A 20,300-nucleotide genomic window follows, 5' to 3' on the forward strand; every position below is an offset into this window, starting at 1 on the left:
TCTGAAGAAATGTTCTGACGGTGGTGAGAGTGGAGCACGACTGTCTCCGTGGCACAATTGGCTAGCGCGATTGGCTGTTAACCGAAAGGTTGGAGGTTCGAGCCCACCCGATGGTGGTGCGGCGCTTTTTTTCTTTTGGCTCATAGCTCTGAAGAAATGTTCTGACGGTGGTGAGAGTGGAGCACGACTGTCTCCTTGGCGCAATTGGCTAGCACGTTCGGCAGACAACCGAAAGGTTGGAGGTTCGAGCCCACTCGGTGGTGGTGCGGCGCTTTTTTTTCTTTGGGCTGATACCTTTGAAGATATGTTCTGATGGTGGTGAGAGTGGAGCAGGACTGTCTCCGTGGCGCAAATGGCTAGCGAGATCGGCTGTTAACCGAAAGGTTCGAGGTTCAAGCCCTCCCGGGAGTGGTGTGTTGCTTTTTTTTCTTTGGGCTGATAGCTCTGAAGAAATGTTCTGACGGTGGTGAGAGTGGAGCACGACTGTCTCCGTGGCACAATTGGCTAGCGCGATTGGCTGTTAACCGAAAGGTTGGAGGTTCGAGCCCACCCGAAGGTGGTGCGGCGCTTCTTTTTCTCTGGGCTGATAGCTCTGAAGAAATGTTCTGACGGTGGTTAGAGAGGAGCAGGACTGTCTCCGTGGCGCAATTGGCTAGCGCGATCCGCTGTTAACCAAAAGGCTGGAGGTTCGAGCTCTCCCGGGAGTGGTGTGTTGCTTTTTTTTGCGCTGATAGCTTTGAATATATGTTCTGATGGTGGTGGGAGTGGAGCACGACTGTCTCCGTGGCGCAATCGGCTAGCTCGATCGGCTGTTAACCGAAAGGTTGAAGGTTCGAGCCCACTCGGTGGTGGTGCGGCTCTTTTTTTTCTTTGGGCTGATAGCTCTGAAGAAATGTTGTGACGGGGGGGAGAGTGGAGCACGACTGTCTCCGTGGCGCAATTGGCTGGCGCGATCGGCGGTTAACCGAAAGGTTGGAGGTTCGAGCCCACTCGGTGGTGGTGCGGCGCTTTTTTTTCTTTGGGCTGATAGCTTTGAAGATATGTTGTGATGGTGGTGAGAGTGGAGCAGGACTGTCTCCGTGGCGCAATTGGCTAGCGAGATCGGCTGTTAACCGACAGGTTCGAGGTTCAAGCCCTCCCGGGAGTGGTGTGTTGCTTTTTTCTTTGCGCTGATAGCTTTGAAGATATGTTCTGATGGTGGTGGGAGTGGAGCACGACTGTCTCCATGGCACAATCGGCTAGCGCGATCAGCTGTTAACCGAAAGGTTGGAGGTTCGAGCCCACTCGGTGGTGGTGCAGCGCTTTTTTTTCTTTGGGCTGATAGCTCTGAAGAAATGTTCTGACGGTGGTGAGAGTGGTGCACGACTGTCTCCGTGGCACAATTGGCTAGCGCGATTGGCTGTTAACCGAAAGGTTGGAGGTTCGAGCCCACTCGGTGGTGGTGCGGCGCTTTTTTTTCTTTGGGCTGATAGCCTTTAAGATATGTTCTGATGTTGGTGAGAGTGGAGCAGGACTGTCTCCGTGGCGGAATTGGCTAGCGATATCGGCTGTTAACCGAAAGGTTCGAGGTTCGAGCCCTCCCGGGAGTGGTGTGTTGCTTTTTTCTTTGCGCTGATAGCTTTGAAGATATGTTCTGTTGGTGGTGAGAGTGGAGCACGACTCTCTCCGTTGCACAATTGGCTAGCGCGATCGGGTGTTAACCAAATGGTTGGAGGTTTGAGCCCACCCGGTGGTGGTGCGGCGCTTTTTTTTCTTTGGGCTGATAGCTCTGAAGAATTGTTTTGACGCTGGTGAGAGTGGAGCATGACTGTCTCCTTGGCGCAATTGGCTAGCGCGATCGGCTGTTAACCGAAAGGTTGGAGGTTCGAGCCCTACCGGGAGTGGTGCGTTGCTTTTTTCTTTGCGCTGATAGCTTTGAAGATATGTTCTGATGGTGGTGAGAGTGGAGCACGACTCTCTCCGTGGCGCAATTGGCTAGCGCGATGGGCTGTTAACTGAAAGGTTGGAGGTTCGAGCCCACCCAGTAATGGTATGTTGCTTTTTTTTCTTTGGGCTGATAGCTTTAAAGATATGTTCTGATGGTGGTGAGAGTGGAGCAGGACTGTCTCCATGGCGCAATTGGCTAGCGCGATCGGCTGTTAACCGAAAGTTTGGAGGTTCGAGCCCACCTGGTGGTGGTGCGGCGCTTTTTTTTCTTTGGGCTGTTAGCTCTGAAGAAATGTTCTGACGGTGGTGAGAGTGGAGCACGACTGTCTCCGTGGCACAATTGGCTAGCGCGATTGGCTGTTAACCAAAAGGTTGGAGGTTCGAGCCCACCCGATGGTGGTGCGGCGCTTTTTTTCTTTTGGCTCATAGCTCTGAAGAAATGTTCTGACGGTGGTGAGAGTGGAGCACGACTGTCTCCTTGGCGCAATTGGCTAGCACGTTCGGCAGATAACCGAAAGGTTGGAGGTTCGAGCCCACTCGGTGGTGGTGCGGCGCTTTTTTTTCTTTGGGCTGATACCTTTGAAGATATGTTCTGATGGTGGTGAGAGTGGAGCAGGACTGTCTCCGTGGCGCAATTGGCTAGCGAGATCGGCTGTTAACCGAAAGGTTCGAGGTTCAAGCCCTCCCGGGAGTGGTGTGTTGCTTTTTTCTTTGCGCTGATAGCTCTGAAGAAATGTTCTGTTGGTGGTGAGAGTGGAGCACGACTTTCTCCGTTGCGCAATCGGCTAGCGCGATCGGGTGTTAACCAAAAGGTTGGAGGTTCGAGCCCACCCGGTGGTGGTGCGGCGCTTTTTTTTCTTTGGGCTGATAGCTCTGGAGAATTGTTCTGACGGTGGTGAGAGTGGAGCACGACTGTCTCCTTGGCGCAATTGGCTAGCGCGATCGGCTGTTAACCTAAAGGTTGGAGGTTCGAGCCCTCCCGGGAGTGGTGTGTTGCTTTTTTCTTTGCGCTGATAGCTTTGAAGATATGTTCTGTTGGTGGTGAGAGTGGAGCACGACTGTCTCCGTGGCGCAATTGGCTACCGCGATGGGCTGTTAACTGAAAGGTTGGAGGTTCGAGCCTACCCGATGGTGGTGCGGCTCTTTTTTTTCTTTGGGCTGATAGCTCTGAAGAAATGTTCTGACGATGGTGAGAGTGGAGCAGGACTGTCTCCGTAGCACAATTGGCTAGCGCGATCGGCTGTTAACCGAAAGGCTGGAGGTTCGAGCTCTCCCGGGAGTGGTGTGTTGCTTTTTTTTGCGCTGATAGCTTTGAAGATATGTTCTGATGGTGGTGGAAGTGGAGCACGACTATCTCCGTGGCGCAATTGGCTAGCGCGATCGGCTGTTAACCGAATAGTTGGAGGTTCAAGCCCACCCGGTGGTTGTGCGGCGCTTCTTTTTCTTTGGGCTGATAGCTCTGAAGAAATGTTCTGACGGGGAGGAGGGTGGACCACGACTGTCTCCGTGGCGCAATTGGCTGGCGCGATCGGCTGTTAACTGAAAGGTTGGAGGGTCGAGCCCACCCAGTAATGGTATGTTGCTTTTTTTTTCTTTGGGCTGATAGCTTTAAAGATATGTTCTGATGGTGGTGAGAGTGGAGCAGGACTGTCTCCCTGGCGCAATTGGCTAGCGCGATCGGCTGTTAACCGAAAGTTTGGAGGTTCGAGCCCACCTGGTGGTGGTGCGGCGCTTTTTTTTCTTTGGGCTGTTAGCTCTGAAGAAATGTTCTGACGGTGGTGAGAGTGGAGCACGACTGTCTCTGTGGCACAATTGGCTAGCGCGATTGGCGGTTAACCGAAAGGTTGGAGGTTCGAGCCCACCCGATGGTGGAGCGGCGCTTTTTTTCTTTTGGCTCATAGCTCTGAAGAAATGTTCTGACGGTGGTGAGAGTGGAGCACGACTGTCTCCTTGGCGCAATTGGCTAGCACGTTCGGCAGACAACCGAAAGGTTGGAGGTTCGAGCCCACTCGGTGGTGGTGCGGCGCTTTTTTTTCTTTGGGCTGATACCTTTGAAGATATGTTCTGATGGTGGTGAGAGTGGAGCAGGACTGTCTCCGTGGCGCAATTGGCTAGCGAGATCGGCTGTTAACCGAAAGGTTCGAGGTTCAAGCCCTCCCGGGAGTGGTGTGTTGCTTTTTTCTTTGCGCTGATAGCTTTGAAGATATGTTCTGATGGTGGTGGGAGTGGAGCACGACTGTCTCCATGGCACAATCGGCTAGCGCGATCGGCTGTTAACCGAAAGGTTGGAGGTTCGAGCCCACTCGGTGGTGGTGCAGCGCTTTATTTTCTTTGGGCTGATAGCTCTGAAGAAATGTTCTGACGGTGGTGAGAGTGGAGCACGACTGTCTCCGTGGCACAATTGGCTAGCGCGATTGGCTGTTAACCGAAAGGTTGGAGGTTCGAGCCCACCCGAAGGTGGTGCGGCGCTTATTTCTTTTGGCTGATAGCTCTGAAGAAATGTTCTGACGGTGGTGAGAGTGGAGCATGCATGTCTCCTTGGCGCAATCGGCTAGCACGTTCGGCAGTTAACCGAAAGGTTGGAGGTTCGAGCTCTCCCGGGAGTGGTGTGTTGCTTTTTTTTGCGCTGATAGCTTTGAAGATATGTTCTGATGGTGGTGGAAGTTGAGCACGACTATCTCCGTGGCGCAATTGGCTAGCGCGATCGGCTGTTAACCGAATAGTTCGAGGTTCAAGCCCACCCGGTGGTGGTGCGGTGCTTTTTTTCCTTTGGGCTGATAGCTTTGAAGATATGTTGTGATGGTGGTGAGAGTGGAGCACGACTGTCTCCGTGGCGCAATTGGCTAGCGCTATGGGCTGTTAACTGAAAGGTTGGAGGTTCGAGCTCTTCCGGGAGTGGTGTGTTGCTTTTTTCTTTGCGCTGATAGCTTTGAAGATATGTTCTGATGGTGGTGGGAGTGGAGCACGACTGTCTGCGTGGCGCAATTGGCTAGCGCGTTCGGCTGTTAACCGAAAGGTTGGAGGTTCGAGCCCTCCCGGGAGTGGTGTGTTGCTTTTTTTCTTTGCCCTTATAGCTTTGAAGATATGTTCTGATGGTGGTGAGAGTGGAGCACGACTGTCTCCGTGGCGTAATTGGCTAGCGCGATGGGCTGTTAACTGAAAGGTTGGAGGTTCGAGCTCTCCCGGGAGTGGTGTGTTGCTTTTTTTTTGCGCTGATAGCTTTGAAGATATGTTCTGATGGTGGTGGAAGTGGAGCACGAATATCTCTGTGGCGCAATTGGCTAGCGCGATCGGCTGTTAACCGAATAGTTGGAGGTTCAAGCCCACCCGGTGGTTGTGCGGCGCTTCTTTTTCTTTGGGCTGATAGCTCTGAAGAAATGTTCTGACGGGGAGGAGGGTGGACCACGACTGTCTCCGTGGCGCAATTGGCTGGCGCGATCGGCTGTTAACCGAAAGGTTGGAGGTTCGAGCCCACTCGGTGGTGGTGCGGCGCTTTTTTTTTCTTTGGGCTGATAGCCTTTAAGATATGTTCTGATGTTGGTGAGAGTGGAGCAGGACTGTCTCCGTGGCGGAATTGGCTAGCGAGATCGGCTGTTAACCGAAAGGTTCGAGGTTCAAGCCCTCCCGGGAGTGGTGTGTTGCTTTTTTCTTTGCGCTGATAGCTTTGAAGATATGTTCTGTTGGTGGTGAGAGTGGAGCACGACTCTCTCCGTTGCACAATTGGCTAGCGCGATCGGGTGTTAACCAAATGGTTGGAGGTTTGAGCCCACCCGGTGGTGGTGCGGCGCTTTTTTTCCTTTGGGCTGATAGCTCTGAAGAATTGTTCTGACGGTGGTGAGAGTGGAGCATGACTGTCTCCTTGGCGCAATTGGCTAGCGCGATCGGCTGTTAACCGAAATGTTGGAGGTTCGAGCCCTACCGGGAGTGGTGCGTTGCTTTTTTCTTTGCGCTGATAGCTTTGAAGATATGTTCTGATGGTGGTGAAAGTGGAGCACGACTCTCTCCGTGGCGCAATGGGCTAGCGCGATGGGCTGTTAACTGAAAGGTTGGAGGTTCGAGCCCACCCAGTAATGGTATGTTGCTTTTTTTTCTTTGGGCTGATAGCTTTAAAGATATGTTCTGATGGTGGTGAGAGTGGAGCAGGACTGTCTCCATGGCGCAATTGGCTAGCGCGATCGGCTGTTAACCGAAAGTTTGGAGGTTCGAGCCCACCTGGTGGTGGTGCGGCGCTTTTTTTTCTTTGGGCTGTTAGCTCTGAAGAAATGTTCTGACGGTGGTGAGAGTGGAGCACGACTGTCTCCGTGGCACAATTGGCTAGCGCGATTGGCTGTTAACCGAAAGGTTGGAGGTTCGAGCCCACCCGATGGTGGTGCGGCGCTTTTTTTCTTTTGGCTCATAGCTCTGAAGAAATGTTCTGACGGTGGTGAGAGTGGAGCACGACTGCCTCCTTGGCGCAATTGGCTAGCACGTTCGGCAGATAACCGAAAGGTTGGAGGTTCGAGCCCACTCGGTGGTGGTGCGGCGCTTTTTTTTCTTTGGGCTGATACCTTAGAAGATATGTTCTGATGGTGGTGAGAGTGGAGCACGACTGTCTCCTTGGCGCAATTGGCTAGCGCGATCGGCTGTTAACCTAAAGGTTGGAGGTTCGAGCCCTCCCGGGAGTGGTGTGTTGCTTTTTTCTTTGCGCTGATAGCTTTGAAGATATGTTCTGATGGTGGTGAGAGTGGAGCACGACTGTCTCCGTGGCGTAATTGGCTAGCGCAATGGGCTATTAACCGAAAGGTTGGACGCTCGAACCCACCCGGTGGTGGTGCGGCACTTTTTTTCCTTTGGGCTTATAGCTCTGAAGAAATGTTCTGACGGTGTGAGAGTGGAGCACGACTGTCTCCGTGGCGCAATTGGCTAGCGCGATGGGCTATTAACCGAAAGGTTGGAGGTTCAAGCCCACCCGGTGGTGGTGCGGCGCTTTTTTTTCTTTGCCCTGATAGCATTGAAGATATGTTCTGTTGGTGGTGAGAAAAGAGCACGACTCTCTCCGTGGCGCAATTGGCTAGCGCGATCGGCTGTTAACCGAAAGGCTGGAGGTTCGAGCTCTCCCGGGAGTGGTGTGTTGCTTTTTTTTGCGCTGATAGCTTTGAATATATGTTCTGATGGTGGTGGGAGTGGAGCACGACTGTCTCCGTGGCGCAATCGGCTAGCGTGATCGGCTGTTAACCGAAAGGTTGGAGGTTCGAGCCCACTCGGTGGTGGTGCGGCGCTTTTTTTCCTTTGGGCTGATAGCTCTGAAGAAATGTTCTGACGGGGGGGAGAGTGGAGCACGACTGTCTCCGTGGCGCAATTGGCTGGCGCGATCGGCTGTTAACCGAAAGGTTGGAGGTTCGAGCCCACTCGGTGGTGGTGCGGCGCTTTTTTTTTCTTTGGGCTGAGTGCTTTGAAGATATGTTGTGATGGTGGTGAGAGTGGAGCAGGACTGTCTCCGTGGCGCAATTGGCTAGCGAGATCGGCTGTTAACCGACAGGTTCGAGGTTCAAGCCCTCCCGGGAGTGGTGTGTTGCTTTTTTCTTTGCGCTGATAGCTTTGAAGATATGTTCTGATGGTGGTGGGAGTGGAGCACGACTGTCTCCGTGGCGCAATCGGCTAGCGCGTTCGGCTGTTAACCGAAAGGTTGGAGGTTCGAGCCCTCCCGGGAGTGGTGTGTTGCTTTTTTTCTTTGCCCTTATAGCTTTGAAGATATGTTCTGATGGTGGTGAGGGTGGAGCACGACTGTCTCCGTGGCGTAATTGGCTAGCGCGATGGGCTGTTAACTGAAAGGTTGGAGGTTCGAGCCCACCCGATGGTGGTGCGGCGCTTTTTTTTCTTTGGGCTGATAGCTCTGAAGAAATGTTCTGACGATGGTGAGAGTGGAGCAGGACTGTCTCCGTGGCGCAATTGGCTAGCGCGATCGGCTGTTAACCGAAAGGTTGGAGGTTCGAGCTCTCCCGGGAGTGGTGTGTTGCTTTTTTTGCGCTGATAGCTTTGAAGATATGTTCTGATGGTGGTGGAAGTGGAGCACGACTATCTCCGTGGCGCAATTGGCTAGCGCGATCGGCTGTTAACCGAATAGTTGGAGGTTCAAGCCCACCCGGTGGTGGTGCGGCGCTTCTTTTTCTTTGGGCTGATAGCTCTGAAGAAATGTTCTGACGGGGAGGAGGGTGGACCACGACTGTCTCCGTGGCGCAATTGGCTGGCGCGATCGGCTGTTAACCGAAAGGTTGGAGGTTCGAGCCCAGCCGATGGTGGTGCGGCGCTTTTTTTTCTTTGGGCTGATAGCTCTGAAGAAATGTTCTGACGATGGTGAGAGTGGAGCAGGACTGTCTCCGTGGCGCAATTGGCTAGCGAGATCGGCTGTTAACCGAAAGGTTCGAGGTTCAAGCCCTCCCGGGAGATGTGTGTTGCTTTTTTCTTTGCGCTGGTAGCTTTGAAGATATGTTCTGTTGGTGGTGACAGTGGAGCACGACTCTCTCCATTGCGCAATTGGCTAGCGCGATCGGGTGCTAACCAAAAGGTTGGAGGTTTGAGCCCACCCGGTGGTGGTGCGGTGCTTTTTTTCCTTTGGGCTGATAGCTCTGAAGAAATGTTCTGACGGTGCTGAGAGTGGAGCATGACTGTCTCCGTGGCGCGATTGGCTAGCGCGATCAGCTGTTAACTGAAAGGTTGGAGGTTCTAGCCCTCCCGGGAGTGGTGTGTTGCTTTTTTTTCTTTGGGCTGATAGCTTTGAAGATATGTTCTGATGGTGGTGAGAGTGGAGCAAGACTGTCTCCGTGGCGCAATCGGCTAGCGCGATCGGCTGGTAACCGAAAGGTTGGAGGTTCGAGCCCACGCGGTGGTGGTGTGATGCTTTTTTTTCTTTGGGCTGATAGCTTTGAAGATATGTTGTGATGGTGGTGACAGTGGAGCCCGACTGTCTCCGTGGCGCAATTGGCTAGCGCGATGGGCTGTTAACTGAAAGGTTGGAGGTTCGAGCCCTCCCAGGAGTGGTGTGTTGCTTTTTTTTCTTTGGGCTGATAGCTTTGAAGATATGTTCTGATGGTGGTGAGAGTGGAACAGGACTGTCTCCATGGCGCAATTGGCTAGCGCGATCGGCTGTTAACCGAAAGGTTGGAGGTTCGAGCCCACCCGGTGGTGGTGCGGCGCTTTTTTTTGGGGGGCTCATAGCTCTGAAGAAATGTTCTGACGGTGGTGAGAGTGGAGCACGACTGTCTCCGTGGCGCAATTGGCTAGCGCGATTGGCTATTAACCGAAACGTTGGAGGTTCGAGCCCACCCGATGGTGGTGCGGCGCTTTTTTTTCTTTGGGCTGATAGCTCTGAAGAAATGTTCTGACGGTGGTGAGAGTGGAGCCGGACTGTCTCCGATGCGGAAGTGGCTAGCGCGATCGGCTGTTAACCGAAATGTTGGAGGTTCGAGCCCTCCCGGGAGTGGTGTGTTGCTTTTTTCTTTGCGCTGATAGCTTTGGAGATATGTTCTGTTGGGTGTGAGAAAGGAGCACGACTCTCTCTGTGGCGCAATTGGCTAGCGCGATCGGCTGTTAACCAAAAGGTTGGAGGTTTGAGCCCACCCGGTGGTGGTGCGGCGCTTTTTTTCTTTGGGCTGATAGCTCTGAAGATATGTTCTGGTGGTGGTGAGAGTGGAGCGGGACTGTCTCCGTTACGCGATTCTCTAGCGCGATCGGCTGTTAACCGAAAGGTTGGAGGTTCGAGCCCACCCGGTGGTGGTGCGGCGCTTTTTTTTCTTTCGTCTGATAGCTTTGAATATATGTTCTGATGGTGGTGAGAGTGGAGCAGGACTGTCTCCGTGGCGCAATTTGCTAGCGCGATCGGCTGTTAACAGAAAAGTTGGAGGTTCGAGCCCTCTCGGGAGTGGTGTGTTGCTTTTTTCTTTGCGCTTATAGCTTTTGTTCTGATGGTGGTGAGAGTGGAGCATGACTGTCTCCGCGGCGCAATTGGCTAGCGCGATCGGCTGTTAACCGAAAGCTTCGAGGTTCAAGCCCTCCCGGGAGTGGTGTGTTCTTTTTTCTTTGCGCTGATAGCTTTGAAGATATGTTCTGTTGGTGGTGAGAAAGGAGCACGACTCTCTCCGTGGCGCAATTGGCTAGCGCGATCGGCTGTTAACGAAAAGGTTGGAGGTTCAAGCCCACCCGGTGGTGGTGCGGCGCTTTTTTCCTTTGGGCTGATAGCTCTGAAGAAATGTTCTGACGGTAGTGAGAGTGGAGCAGGACTGTCTCCGTGGCGCAATTGGCTAGCGCGATGGGCTGTTAACCGAAAGGTTGGAGGTTCGAGCCCACCCGAAGGTGGTGCGGCGCTTCTTTTTCTTTGGGCTGATAGCTCTGGAGAAATGTTCTCACGGTGGTGAGAGTGGAGCATGACTGTCTCCTTGGCGCAATTGGCTAGCGCGATCGGCTGTTAACCGAAAGGTTGGAGGTTCGAGCCCTCCCGGGAGTGGTGTGTTGCTTTTTTCTTTGCGCTGATAGCTTTGAAGATATGTTCTGATGGTGGTGAGAGTGGAGCACGACTGTCTCCGTGGCGTAATTGGCTAGCGCGATGTGCTATTACCCGAAAGGTTGGACGCTCGAACCCACCCGGTGGTGGTGCGGCACTTTTTTTCCTTTGGGCTTATAGCTCTGAAGAAATGTTCTGACGGTGGTGAGAGTGGAGCACGAATGTCTCCGTGGCGCAATTGGCTGGCGCGATGGGCTATTAACCGAAAGGTTGGAGGTTCGAGCCCACCCGGTGGTGGTGCGGCGCTTTTTTTTCTTTGCCCTGATAGCTTTGAAGATATGTTCTGTTGGTGGTGAGAAAGGAGCACGACTCTCTCCGTGGCGCAATTGGCAAGCACGATCGGCTGTTAACCAAAAGGTTGGAGGTTCGAGCCCACCCGGTGGTGGTGCGGCGCTTTTTTTCTTTGGGCTGATAGCTCTGAAGAAATGTTCTGACGGTGGTGAGAGTGGAGCAGGACGGTCTCCGTGGCGCAATTGGATAGCGCGATCATCTGTTAACCGAAAGGTTGGAGGTTCGAGCTCTCCCGGGAGTGGTGTGTTGCTTTTTTCTTTGCGCTGATAGCTTTGAAGATATGTTCTGATGGTGGTGAGAGTGGAGCACGACTGTCTCCGTGGCGTAATTGGCTAGCGCGATGGGCTATTAACCGAAAGGTTCGAGGTTCAAGCCCACCCGGTGGTGGTGCGGCGCTTTTTTTTTGGGCTGATAGCTCTGAAGAAATGTTCTGACGGTGGTGAGAGTGGAGCATGACTGTCTCTGTGGCGCAATTGGCTAGCGCGATGGGCTGTTAACCGAAAGGTTGGAGGTTCGAGCCCACCCGATGGTTGTGCGGCGCTTCTTTTTCTCTGGGCTGATAGCTCTGAACAAATGTTCTGACGGTGGTGAGAGTGGAGCAGGACTGTCTCCGTGGCGCAATTGGCTAGCGCGATCCGCTGTTAACCAAAAGGCTGGAGGTTCGAGCTCTCCCGGGAGTGGTGTGTTGCTTTTTTTTGCGCTGATAGCTTTGAATATATGTTCTGATGGTGGTGGGAGTGGAGCACGACTGTCTCCGTGGCGCAATCGGCTAGCGCGATCGGCTGTTAACCGAAAGGTTGAAGGTTCGAGCCCACTCGGTGGTGGTGCGGCGCTTTTTTTTCTTTGGGCTGATAGCTCTGAAGAAATGTTGTGACGGGGGGGAGAGTGGAGCACGACTGTCTCCGTGGCGCAATTGGCTGGCGCGATCGGCTGTTAACCGAAAGGTTGGAGGTTCGAGCCCACTCGGTGGTGGTGCGGCGCTTTTTTTTTCTTTGGGCTGATAGCTTTGAAGATATGTTGTGATGGTGGTGAGAGTGGAGCAGGACTGTCTCCGTGGCGCAATTGGCTAGCGAGATCGGCTGTTAACCGACAGGTTCGAGGTTCAAGCCCTCCCGGGAGTGGCGTGTTGCTTTTTTCTTTGCGCTGATAGCTTTGAAGATATGTTCTGATGGTGGTGGGAGTGGAGCACGACTGTCTCCATGGCACAATCGGCTAGCGCGATCGGCTGTTAACCGAAAGGTTGGAGGTTCGAGCCCACTCGGTGGTGGTGCAGCGCTTTTTTTTCTTTGGGCTGATAGCTCTGAAGAAATGTTCTGACGGTGGTGAGAGTGGAGCACGACTGTCTCCGTGGCACAATTGGCTAGCGCGATTGGCTGTTAACCGAAAGGTTGGAGGTTCGAGCCCACCCGAAGGTGGTGCGGTGCTTTTTTCTTTTGGCTGATAGCTCTGAAGAAATGTTCTGACGGTGGTGAGAGTGGAGCATGACTGTCTCCTTGGCACAATCGGCTAGCACGTTCGGCAGTTAACCGAAAAGTTGGAGGTTCGAGCTCTCCCAGGAGTGGTGTGTTGCTTTTTTTTGCGCTGATAGCTTTGAAGATATGTTCTGATGGTGGTGGAAGTGGAGCATGACTATCTCCGTGGCGCAATTGGCTAGCGCGATCGGCTGTTAACCGAATAGTTGGAGGTTCAAGCCCACCCGGTGGTGGTGCGGTGCTTTTTTTCCTTTGGGCTGATAGCTTTGAAGATATGTTGTGATGGTGGTGAGAGTGGAGCACGACTGTCTCCGTGGCGCAATTGGCTAGCGCTATGGGCTGTTAACTGAAAGGTTGGAGGTTCGAGCTCTCCCGGGAGTGGTGTGTTGCTTTTTTCTTTGCGCTGATAGCTTTGAAGATATGTTCTGATGGTGGTGGGAGTGGAGCACGACTGTCTCCGTGGCGCAATTGGCTAGCGCGTTCGGCTGTTAACCGAAAGGTTGGAGGTTCGAGCCCTCCCGGGAGTGGTGTGTTGCTTTTTTTCTTTGCCCTTATAGCTTTGAAGATATGTTCTGATGGTGGTGAGAGTGGAGCACGACTGTCTCCGTGGCGTAATTGGCTAGCGCGATGGGCTGTTAACTGAAAGGTTGGAGGTTCGAGCCCACTCAGTGGTGGTGCGGCGCTTTTTTTTCTTTGGGCTGAGTGCTTTGAAGATATGTTGTGATGGTGGTGAGAGTGGAGCAGGACTGTCTCCGTGGCGCAATTGGCTAGCGAGATGGGCTGTTAACCGACAGGTTCGAGGTTCAAGCCCTCCCGGGAGTGGTGTGTTGCTTTTTTCTTTGCGCTGATAGCTTTGAAGATATGTTCTGATGGTGGTGGGAGTGGAGCACGACTGTCTCCGTGGCGCAATCGGCTAGCGCGTTCGGCTGTTAACCGAAAGGTTGGAGGTTCGAACCCTCCCGGGAGTGGTGTGTTGCTTTTTTTCTTTGCCCTTATAGCTTTGAAGATATGTTCTGATGGTGGTGAGAGTGGAGCACGACTGTCTCCGTGGCGTAATTGGCTAGCGCGATGGGCTGTTAACTGAAAGGTTGGAGGTTCGAGCCCACCCGATGGTGGTGCGGCGCTTTTTTTTCTTTGGGCTGATAGCTCTGAAGGAATGTTCTGACGATGGTGAGAGTGGAGCATGACTGTCTCCGTGGCGCAATTGGCTAGCGCGATCGGCTGTTAACCGAAAGGTTGGAGGTTCGACCTCTCCCGGGAGTGGTGTGTTGCTTTTTTTTGCGCTGATAGCTTCGAAGATATGTTCTGATGGTGGTGGAAGTGGAGCACGACTATCTCCGTGGCGCAATTGGCTAGCGCGACCGGCTGTTAACCGAATAGTTGGAGGTTCAAGCCCACCCGGTGGTGGTGCGGCGCTTCTTTTTCTTTGGGCTGATAGCTCTGAAGAAATGTTCTGACGGGGAGGAGGGTGGACCACGACTGTCTCCGTGGCGCAATTGGCTGGCGCGATCGGCTGTGAACCGAAAGGTTGGAGGTTCGAGCCCACTTGGTGGTGGTGCGGCGCTTTTTTTTTCTTTGGGCTGATAGCCTTTGGGATATGTTCTGATGTTGGTGAGAGTGGAGCAGGACTGTCTCCGTGGCGGAATTTGCTAGCGAGATCGGCTGTTAACCGAAAGGTTCGAGGTTCAAGCCCTCCCGGGAGTGGTGTGTTGCTTTTTTCTTTGCGCTGATAGCTTTGAAGATATGTTCTGTTGGTGGTGAGAGTGGAGCACGACTCTCTCCGTTGCACAATTGGCTAGCGCGATCGGGTGTTAACCAAAAGGTTGGAGGTTTGAGCCCACCCGGTGGTGGTGCGGCGCTTTTTTTCCTTTGGGCTGATAGCTCTGAAGAATTGTTCTGACGGTGGTGAGAGTGGAGCATGACTGTCTCCTTGGCGCAATTGGCTAGCGCGATCGGCTGTTAACCGAAAGGTTGGAGGTTCGAGCCCTACCGGGAGTGGTGTGTTGCTTTTTTCTTTGCGCTGATAGCTTTGAAGATATGTTCTGATGGTGGTGAGACTGGAGCACGACTCTCTCCGTGGCGCAATTGGCTAGCGCGATGGGCTGTTAACTGAAAGGTTGGAGGTTCGAGTCCACCCAGTAATGGTATGTTGCTTTTTTTTTCTTTGGGCTGATAGCTTTAAAGATATGTTCTGATGGTGGTGAGAGTGGAGCAGGACTGTCTCCATGGCGCAATTGGCTAGCGCGATCGGCTGTTAACCGAAAGTTTGGAGGTTCCAGCCCACCTGGTGGTGGTGCGGCGCTTTTTTTTCTTTGGGCTGTTAGCTCTGAAGAAATGTTCTGACGGTGGTGAGAGTGGAGCACGACTGTCTCCGTGGCGCAATTGGCTAGCGAGATCGGCTGTTAACCGAAAGGTTCGAGGTTCAAGCCCTCTCGGTAGTGGTGTGTTGCTTTTTTCTTTGCGCTGATAGCTCTGAAGAAATGTTCTGTTGGTGGTGAGAGTGGAGCACGACTTTCTCCGTTGCGCAATCGGCTAGCGCGATCGGGTGTTAACCAAAAGGTTGGAGGTTCGAGCCCACCCGGTGGTGGTGCGGCGCTTTTTTTTCTTTGGGCTGATAGCTCTGGAGAATTGTTCTGACGGTGGTGAGAGTGGAGCACGACTGTCTCGAGGGCGCAATTGGCTAGCGCGATCGGCTGTTAACCGAAAGGCTGGAGGTTCGAGCTCTCCCGGGAGTGGTGTGTTGCTTTTTTTTGCGCTGATAGCTTTGAATATATGTTCTGATGGTGGTGGGAGTGGAGCACGACTGTCTCCGTGGCGCAATCGGCTAGCGTGATCGGCTGTTAACCGAAAGGTTGGAGGTTCGAGCCCACTCGGTGGTGGTGCGGCGCTTTTTTTTCCTTTGGGCTGATAGCTCTGAAGAAATGTTCTGACGGGGGGGAGAGTGGAGCACGACTGTCTCCGTGGCGCAATTGGCTGGCGCGATCGGCTGTTAACCGAAAGGTTGGAGGTTCGAGCCCACTCGGTGGTGGTGCGGCGCTTTTTTTTCTTTGGGCTGAGTGCTTTGAAGATATGTTGTGATGGTGGTGAGAGTGGAGCAGGACTGTCTCCGTGGCGCAATTGGCTAGCGAGATCGGCTGTTAACCGACAGGTTCGAGGTTCAAGCCCTCCCGGGAGTGGTGTGTTGCTTTTTTCTTTGCGCTGATAGCTTTGAAGATATGTTCTGATGGTGGTGGGAGTGGAGCACGACTGTCTCCGTGGCGCAATCGGCTAGCGCGTTCGGCTGTTAACCGAAAGGTTGGAGGTTCGAACCCTTCCCGGGAGTGGTGTGTTGCTTTTTTTCTTTGCCCTTATAGCTTTGAAGATATGTTCTGATGGTGGTGAGAGTGGAGCACGACTGTCTCCGTGGCGTAATTGGCTAGCGCGATGGGCTGTTAACTGAAAGGTTGGAGGTTCGAGCCCACCCGATGGTGGTGCGGCGCTTTTTTTTCTTTGGGCTGATAGCTCTGAAGAAATGTTCTGACGATGGTGAGAGTGGCGCATGACTGTCTCCGTGGCGCAATTGGCTAGCGCGATCGGCTGTTAACCGAAAGGTTGGAGGTTCGAGTTCTCCCGGGAGTGGTGTGTTGCTTTTTTTTGCGCTGATAGCTTTGAAGATATGTTCTGACGGTGGTGGAAGTGGAGCACGACTATCTCCGTGGCGCAATTGGCTAGCGCGACCGGCTGTTAACCGAATAGTTGGAGGTTCAAGCCCACCCGGTGGTGGTGCGGCGCTTCTTTTTCTTTGGGCTGATAGCTCTGAAGAAATGTTCTGACGGGGAGGAGGGTGGACCACGACTGTCTCCGTGGCGCAATTGGCTGGCGCGATCGGCTGTGAACCGAAAGGTTGGAGGTTCGAGCCCACTTGGTGGTGGTGCGGCGCTTTTTTTTCTTTGGGCTGATAGCCTTTAAGATATGTTCTGATGGTGGTGAGAGTGGAGCAGGACTGTCTCCGTGGCGTAATTGGCTAGCGCGATGGGCTGTTAACTGAAAGGTTGGAGGTTCGAGCCCACCCGATTGTGGTGCGGCTCTTTTTTTTCTTTGGGCTGATAGCTCTGAAGAAATCTTCTGACGATGATGAGAGTGGAGCAGGACTGTCTCCGTGGCGGAATTTGCTAGCGAGATCGGCTGTTAACCGAAAGGTTCGAGGTTCAAGCCCTCCCGGGAGTGGTGTGTTGCTTTTTTCTTTGCGCTGATAGCTTTGAAGATATGTTCTGTTGGTGGTGAGAGTGGAGCACGACTCTCTCCGTTGCACAATTGGCTAGCGCGATCGGGTGTTAACCAAAAGGTTGGAGGTTTGAGCCCACCCGGTGGTGGTGCGGCGCTTTTTTTCCTTTGGGCTGATAGCTCTGAAGAATTGTTCTGACGGTGGTGAGAGTGGAGCATGACTGTCTCCTTGGCGCCATTGGCTAGCGCGATCGGCTGTTAACCGAAAGGTTGGAGGTTCGAGCCCTACCGGGAGTGGTGTGTTGCTTTTTTCTTTGCGCTGATAGCTTTGAAGATATGTTCTGATGGTGGTGAGACTGGAGCACGACTCTCTCCGTGGCGCAATTGGCTAGCGCGATGGGCTGTTAACTGAAAGGTTGGAGGTTCGAGTCCACCCAGTAATGGTATGTTGCTTTTTTTTTCTTTGGGCTGATAGCTTTAAAGATATGTTCTGATGGTGGTGAGAGTGGAGCAGGACTGTCTCCATGGCGCAATTGGCTAGCGCGATCGGCTGTTAACCGAAAGTTTGGAGGTTCCAGCCCACCTGGTGGTGGTGCGGCGCTTTTTTTTCTTTGGGCTGTTAGCTCTGAAGAAATGTTCTGACGGTGGTGAGAGTGGAGCAGGACTGTCTCCGTGGCGCAATTGGCTAGCGAGATCGGCTGTTAACCGAAAGGTTCGAGGTTCAAGCCCTCTCGGTAGTGGTGTGTTGCTTTTTTCTTTGCGCTGATAGCTCTGAAGAAATGTTCTGTTGGTGGTGAGAGTGGAGCACGACTTTCTCCGTTGCGCAATCGGCTAGCGCGATCGGGTGTTAACCAAAAGGTTGGAGGTTCGAGCCCACCCGGTGGTGGTGCGGCGCTTTTTTTTCTTTGGGCTGATAGCTCTGGAGAATTGTTCTGACGGTGGTGAGAATGGAGCACGACTGTCTCCTTGGCGCAATTGGCTAGCGCGATCGGCTGTTAACCTAAAGGTTGGAGGTTCGAGCCCTCCCGGGAGTGGTGTGTTGCTTTTTTCTTTGCGCTGATAGCTTTGAAGATATGTTCTGATGGTGGTGAGAGTGGAGCACGACTGTCTCCGTGGCGTAATTGGCTAGCGCAATGGGCTATTAACCGAAAGGTTGGACGCTTGAACCCACCCGGTGGTGGTGCGGCACTTTTTTTCCTTTGGGCTTATAGCTCTGAAGAAATGTTCTGACGGTGGTGAGAGTGGAGCACGACTGTCTCCGTGGCGCAATTGGCTAGCGCGATGGGCTATTAACCGAAAGGTTGGAGGTTCGAGCCAACCCGGTGGTGGTGCGGCGCTTTTTTTTCTTTGCCCTGATAGCATTGAAGATATGTTCTGTTGGTGGTGAGAAAAGAGCACGACTCTCTCCGTGGCGCAATTGGCTAGCGCGATCGGCTGTTAACCGAAAGGCTGGAGGTTCGAGCTCTCCCGGGAGTGGTGTGTTGCTTTTTTTTGCGCTGATAGCTTTGAATATATGTTCTGATGGTGGTGGGAGAGGAGCACGACTGTCTCCGTGGCGCAATCGGCTAGCGTGATCGGCTGTTAACCGAAAGGTTGGAGGTTCGAGCCCACTCGGTGGTGGTGCGGCGCTTTTTTTCCTTTGGGCTGATAGCTCTGAAGAAATGTTCTGACGGGGGGGAGAGTGGAGCACGACTGTCTCCGTGGCGCAATTGGCTGGCGCGATCGGCTGTTAACCGAAAGGTTGGAGGTTCGAGCCCACTCGGTGGTGGTGCGGCGCTTTTTTTTCTTTGGGCTGAGTGCTTTCAAGATATGTTGTAATGGTGGTGAGAGTGGAGCAGGACTGTCTCCGTGGCACAATTGGCTAGCGAGATCGGCTGTTAACCGACAGGTTCGAGGTTCAAGCCCTCCCGGGAGTGGTGTGTTGCTTTTTTTCTTTGCGCTGATAGCTTTGAAGATATGTTCTGATGGTGGTGGGAGTGGAGCACGACTGTCTCCGTGGCGCAATCGGCTAGCGCGTTCGGCTGTTAACCGAAAGGTTGGAGGTTCGAACCCTCCCGGGAGTGGTGTGTTGCTTTTTTTCTTTGCCCTTATAGCTTTGAAGATATGTTCTGATGGTGGTGAGAGTGGAGCACGACTGTCTCCGTGGCGTAATTGGCTAGCGCGATGGGCTGTTAACTGAAAGGTTGGAGGTTCGAGCCCACCCGATGGTGGTGCGGCGCTTTTTTTTCTTTGGGCTGATAGCTCTGAAGAAATGTTCTGACGATGGTGAGAGTGGAGCAGGACTGTCTCCGTGGCCCAATTGGCTAGCGCGATTGGCTGTTAACCGAAACGTTGGAGGTTCGAGCCCACCCGATGGTGGTGCGGCGCTTTTTTTTCTTTGGGCTGATAGCTCTGAAGAAATGTTCTGACGGTGGTGAGAGTGGAGCCGGACTGTCTCCGATGCGGAAGTGGCTAGCGCGATCGGCTGTTAACCGAAATGTTGGAGGTTCGAGCCCTCCCGGGAGTGGTGTGTTGCTTTTTTCTTTGCGCTGATAGCTTTGGAGATATGTTCTGTTGGTGGTGAGAAAGGAGCATGACTCTCTCTGTGGCGCAATTGGCTAGCGCGATCGGCTGTTAACCAAAAGGTTGGAGGTTCGAGCCCACCCGGTGGTGGTGCGGCGCTTTTTTTCTTTGGGTTGATAGCTCTGAAGATATGTTCTGGTGGTGGTGAGAGTGGAGCACGACTCTCTCCGTTGCACAATTGGCTAGCGCGATCGGGTGTTAACCAAAAGGTTGGAGGTTTGAGCCCACCCGGTGGTGGTGCGGCGCTTTTTTTCCTTTGGGCTGATAGCTCTGAAGAATTGTTCTGACGGTGGTGAGAGTGGAGCATGACTGTCTCCTTGGCGCAATTGGCTAGCGCGATCGGCTGTTAACCGAAAGGTTGGAGGTTCGAGCCCTACCGGGAGTGGTGTGTTGCTTTTTTCTTTGCGCTGATAGCTTTGAAGATATGTTCTGATGGTGGTGAGAGTGGAGCACGACTCTCTCCGTGGCGCAATTGGCTAGCGCGATGGGCTGTTAACTGAAAGGTTGGAGGTTCGAGTCCACCCAGTAATGGTATGTTGCTTTTTTTTTCTTTGGGCTGATAGCTTTAAAGATATGTTCTGATGGTGGTGAGAGTGGAGCAGGAATGTCTCCATGTCGCAATTGGCTAGCGCGATCGGCTGTTAACCGAAAGTTTGGAGGTTCCAGCCCACCTGGTGGTGGTGCGGCGCTTTTTTTTCTTTGGGCTGTTAGCTCTGAAGAAATGTTCTGACGGTGGTGACAGTGGAGCACGACTGTCTCCGTGGCACAATTGGCTAGCGCGATTGGCTGTTAACCGAAAGGTTGGAGGTTCGAGCCCACCCGATGGTGGTGCGGCGCTTTTTTTCTTTTGGCTCATAGCTCTGAAGAAATGTTCTGACGGTGGTGAGAGTGGAGCACGACTGTCTCCTTGGCGCAATTGGCTAGCACGTTCGGCAGATAACCGAAAGGTTGGAGGTTCGAGCCCACTCGGTGGTGGTGCGGCGCTTTTTTTTCTTTGGGCTGATACCTTTGAAGATATGTTCTGATGGTGGTGAGAGTGGAGCAGGACTGTCTCCGTGGCGCAATTGGCTAGCGAGATCGGCTGTTAACCGAAAGGTTCGAGGTTCAAGCCCTCTCGGTAGTGGTGTGTTGCTTTTTTCTTTGCGCTGATAGCTCTGAAGAAATGTTCTGTTGGTGGTGAGAGTGGAGCACGACTGTCTCCGTGGCGTAATTGGCTAGCGCAATGGGCTATTAACCGAAAGGTTGGACGCTCGAACCCACCCGGTGGTGGTGCGGCACTTTTTTTCCTTTGGGCTTATAGCTCTGAAGAA

General features: G+C 53.2%; 5 non-coding genes across 5 annotated transcripts; all 5 read left to right on the top strand.

Annotated features, from left to right (window-relative positions):
• The first annotated feature begins 4,900 nt into the window (after window positions 1-4,900).
• Window positions 4,901-4,970, top strand: TRNAN-GUU (transfer RNA asparagine (anticodon GUU)). The gene has a single exon. It is a non-coding gene; the product is annotated as a tRNA-Asn (tRNA).
• A 2,571-nt stretch (window positions 4,971-7,541) lies between these two features.
• TRNAN-GUU (transfer RNA asparagine (anticodon GUU)) lies at window positions 7,542-7,618 on the top strand. Its single transcript has one exon. It is a non-coding gene; the product is annotated as a tRNA-Asn (tRNA).
• A 5,057-nt stretch (window positions 7,619-12,675) lies between these two features.
• On the top strand, window positions 12,676-12,752 carry TRNAN-GUU (transfer RNA asparagine (anticodon GUU)). Its single transcript has one exon. It is a non-coding gene; the product is annotated as a tRNA-Asn (tRNA).
• A 364-nt stretch (window positions 12,753-13,116) lies between these two features.
• Window positions 13,117-13,193, top strand: TRNAN-GUU (transfer RNA asparagine (anticodon GUU)). The gene has a single exon. It is a non-coding gene; the product is annotated as a tRNA-Asn (tRNA).
• A 5,221-nt stretch (window positions 13,194-18,414) lies between these two features.
• Window positions 18,415-18,491, top strand: TRNAN-GUU (transfer RNA asparagine (anticodon GUU)). The gene has a single exon. It is a non-coding gene; the product is annotated as a tRNA-Asn (tRNA).
• The last annotated feature ends 1,809 nt before the right edge of the window (window positions 18,492-20,300 follow it).

The sequence above is a fragment of the Rhipicephalus microplus genome, unplaced genomic scaffold, assembly GCF_043290135.1.
Source record: "Rhipicephalus microplus isolate Deutch F79 unplaced genomic scaffold, USDA_Rmic scaffold_71, whole genome shotgun sequence".
Taxonomy (NCBI): Eukaryota; Metazoa; Arthropoda; class Arachnida; order Ixodida; family Ixodidae; genus Rhipicephalus; species Rhipicephalus microplus.